The following is a 4445-nucleotide window of genomic DNA, read 5'->3' on the forward strand; positions in this document are numbered from 1 at the left end:
TCAGGAGTTAAAACTGCCCAGCTGCCCAGAGGTGAAAAGCAAGTCGCAGATATTAATAGGAAGTCCAATGAGGAAAAAGGCAAAGACCGGCCTGAGGGGGGGTGGGATGGAGGAGGGGTGCGTGCCCGTTAACACACCTTATACAACATTACTGTGTTTTCCAGCACGAACAATATCTTCCGGGCTTGATATGATTTTTACATTTGTTGTTTTTGTAATGATTCATTGTTCATTTGTAAACCTTGCGCTTCAGGTATGCTTCCCGGTACCGTTCTCGTTCACGTCGGCATTCGTCGTTACAGCAGTTTCCGTATCACCGATAGTTCTTCAGTCCTTACAACGTCAACAGCAACAGACTTTTCTGACTTGTCATTCATACAGCCGTGTTCTTCAGATTACCCAGTAGATTGAACTGTCTGTTGCACTTCTCAAACTTGTAAGGTTTGTCCCCTGTGTGAGCCCGCATGTGTCTCTTCAGACTACCTGGTGTACTAAATTGCCTGCTGCACTTCTCACACTTGTAAGGTTTGTCCATACTTCTGGTGTAACACACCATTTCTCTGTACTGAAGATGGGAAGACTGGCCAGAAACTGGTGAAGGGGAGTCTCATAGAACACCTTGATCAGCAACTTCTGAAAAAACGCATTAGATTACATAAACTGTGTGAGTGCGCATTTGTTCATTCAGACTGCCCAGCACACTGAACTGCCTTCAACGAACTTTTAATGTATTCCCCAATAAGGCTGTGTATTTGGTGCCGTTTGTATTGATCGATGTATGGATGTATCTTTGGAACAAATATGGATGAATCGTTAAGACATTAATGTCTACCAAAGAGATTTTGGACCCCTGGCGGCTTTCCTTCGCACTGGAACAGATCTTCCGGTTTTGATATCTTGTGTTTTGGACCTGGGTTACGATTTTTGAGTGGCATATATATCTCTTGGCCTAGTGAGAACGGTTTGGGCTGCTTTTAGGAACAGCAAGGGTCAATTTCCTGTCATACTTGAACAGTTATAACTTGTTTCAGATGTAACAAATAACGATGATGTTATGTGCTATATTGTTAACAAAATGCGTTTGATATTTGTTGTTCCTTATTAGGCTTCCACCAGGAGATGGAATAACAACATCGGGGTGAGGCATCCAGCCCTCTGGCACTTCATCAGGAAGATGAAGGACGGACGGCGCTTGGTGGAGGTGAAACTGGCCAGTGCCCGCCGAGGAACCCCCCACCCCACCAGAAGAAGGAAGTGGCGCGTGCTGAAGAAGCGAATCAGCAGGCTGCGGCAGGAATACATCGACGGGGTTCGAAGCCTGAGGCTCTATTGGCGCGCGGTACTTTACAGTTACAAGAGATTTGGAGTGTGATCATTGTGTATTCAATTTTCATGTACGTTCAGGCTTGTCAGCTGCGTCGTTTCTTTTAATGAGTTATACTGTTTTGCTTCTTGTTCTGGAGCGAAGAAACAGCCGTCATTACCAAATGTTGATTGTAACCAATGCCCTGCTTAATCATTTGGAATTTGATTTGACCATGTAGAATCTATTATGTTCCTAGCCTGGCTTAACTCTGGTAAAGCGAACCGCCATTTTTTTATATATATATATTTTTTTATCTTAACCGTGGTCTGGAAACCAGGAGTATTTTACATGGTGTTTTGGATGGTACTTTTCATTATACCCTGGCACAGAACGCCCTCCGGAGGTTGAAGCGTTGAGTTGAGAGCCAACAATCCACAGCGAGCCTCTGTCGTTGAAGAAAGCTCTTTAGAAGGTCATCAACACCTCGGCCCCCTCCAAAACCATGAGATACTATTAAGGAGTGCGAGAGTTCTTTCTGAGGCACACCACCGAGCGCTGCTTCGAAGAGGAGGCGGTGAGTGCCTCGCCTCGGCAACCCTCATGAGGAACGCCAGGGGAGGTGACGACTATCCTCCCGCCGACCCACACCCAAGAAGGCGGGCGCCCGCCATTGCTTGGCCCCAGAAGGTAGGCCCCCCGGGACCCCCATTCGACAGCTACTGATGGGTGACGGACCCGCAATGGGCACAAGACCGGCAGCAAAGAATCCCTGGACAAAAATGCCTGAACTGATTGCGTTAAAAACCAGCAGGACCCACACCTCTGCTTGGAGGATAGTTTATTTATTTGACCTACATGTACGTTTATGCTAGGCCATCTGGTTACATGACCTGACAGTCCCATGTCCGATTGTGAAATGCAGTGGGTTACCAAACTTTCCTTTCTAATTATGCAAATTAGCTCCTGGTTTGCATAATTAGTCATTGATTATGTAAAGCACCATCTGAGCTCTGTAAATACCAAATATCACGACGATCTGTCGACCCCTTCTGAAGTTATTCATGTCCGAATGTTAAAACAAAAACACCCACTGCAGTTCTTAACAAGCCGCTAGGGGGCCCAAATATACAGAACTTACTTTCTGTGGCATGAACTATCTACCACACAAAAATCATGACCATAGCACTTTCAGAAAATATGCCTCCAAATTTTGAGCCTCTGTTGCAGTACCTTAAGTGCCCGCTAGAAGGCCCATTATCGAACTTGACCTTCCTTTCTGTAAACCCTACCCATCCACTAGACATCATACAGATCCATCAACAGCTTCTTGAGTTATGCTGGCGACATACAAATACACATCCACACAAAGCCCGCTGCAGTACTGACTGAAAATACAAGGGGAACCATTTTTGAACTTGACCTCCGTTTTCACAACATCTTTACACCTGCAAAAAATCATGAAGATCCATCAACGTTTCCGTCACTTTTTTGCCTACATACAAACACAAAGAAATGCAAAGTCCGCTGCAGTACTGTTGTAAAACGCAAGGTGAACCATTTTCGAACTTGTCCTTCCTTTGCACAACCACTACACACCTACTAAATATCATAAAGATTCATTGAAGCTTTCTTGAGTTATGCTCCTGACATACATTCAGACCCACCCAACAGATTTTTCAACCGAAAACATAATCTTCTCCGAGTACAAGTACTCGGCAAAGATAATGATATAATCCGGTAACATGCCAAACATAGCATCAACAACAAAACATACAGTATATGATATCAAACCACAAAATGAAGAAATGCTTCATTTCATACAAGTACACCTGTTTCCTTTCAATGTAAGTTTAGTTGCTTCAAAAATGACAGGTGCTTTAGTCCACTTATCGCATACCTAATTGTAATAGAAGGGGCACAAGGGTATTGAATACATCTATTATTCGACCTACATGTGCCTGTATTTATCGACGGCACATAACGGCACGTTACAGATTGGTACTGAGTGGAATACATCTGCTATGTGACACTTCTATGTGACACTTAACACATTGTCAATACTTTTCATTGGAACAGTTAACTATACCCACAAATACTGAACAAGCAAGTCTACAAGTGATATCTTTGAGTAATAATGTACAATTCCGGCAGGTGGCACGGTTCTAACCCAATGATACTCATTCCTATCGTGCAAACTACCCATCCATGGTCTCTACTATGCGTCCAAAGGATCCCTGTGCTATATTTTATCTACTTGTATGGTGCATTATTATCACAATGACACGACATTATAATTGATGTTTCCTTTTCTGTCATAACCATAGCCATCTTGGAAACAATTCCGCAACCGCAACAGCCGGGGTCAAAACTACAACAGCACCAACAACAACCACCAACTACAGTGACGCACTACCCAAGAATTGCTCCTAAACCTCTTCCACCAGCACCACCAGCCTCATTTCACCACCCGCAACCATGTCCCCTGGCCTCATTCCACTCCTACCAAACGGCCCCATTTTCACTCCGATCACAAACCAGGGTGTGATGATGGGATCGTTTGAAGGGATTCATGCCTTCCTCCCTAACAACCTCGGCATGGACCCACCAATACCCATGGCCAGTCGTCCAATTGGTGTTGCATCTCCGCGGGCGTCCAATTGGTGTTGCATGTCCGCGGGCGCCCCCCAGTTCTTGGACCCTTACTTTTCTAGTGTATGGAAATGATATTGTTGAAGGACTCGTCTCCCAGCCTTTTTGTTGACAGTCCAATTGACGCCGCGGTCTCACTAAATTCAGGCCTGGAAAAAGTTGATTTATGGTCTACCAAGTGGTTGATGGAACTAAACCCCGCCAAAACTTTAGACAATTGTTTCACTTCCAAAAGAATCCGCCGCATCCACCCCCCTCTTTTCTAAATAAGTCTCTTGTAAAGTCAGTCTCTTGTCATAAGCATATTGGGGTCATTCTTTGCTTCAATATACAAACAGCACCACTTAGGCAGGGTTCAGTAACTTTTTCTATTGCCAGTTTTATTTCGGTTGTCTCACTGCTTCATATGCAATGGTTATGTTAGATTTTACCTATTCCTTGATGCTAGGTGGGAGGGGAGAGACTGTTGTTTTCATGGAATTGGATGGAA

The sequence above is a fragment of the Branchiostoma lanceolatum genome, chromosome 2 (genome assembly GCF_035083965.1).
Source record: "Branchiostoma lanceolatum isolate klBraLanc5 chromosome 2, klBraLanc5.hap2, whole genome shotgun sequence".
Lineage (NCBI taxonomy): Eukaryota > Metazoa > Chordata > Leptocardii > Amphioxiformes > Branchiostomatidae > Branchiostoma > Branchiostoma lanceolatum.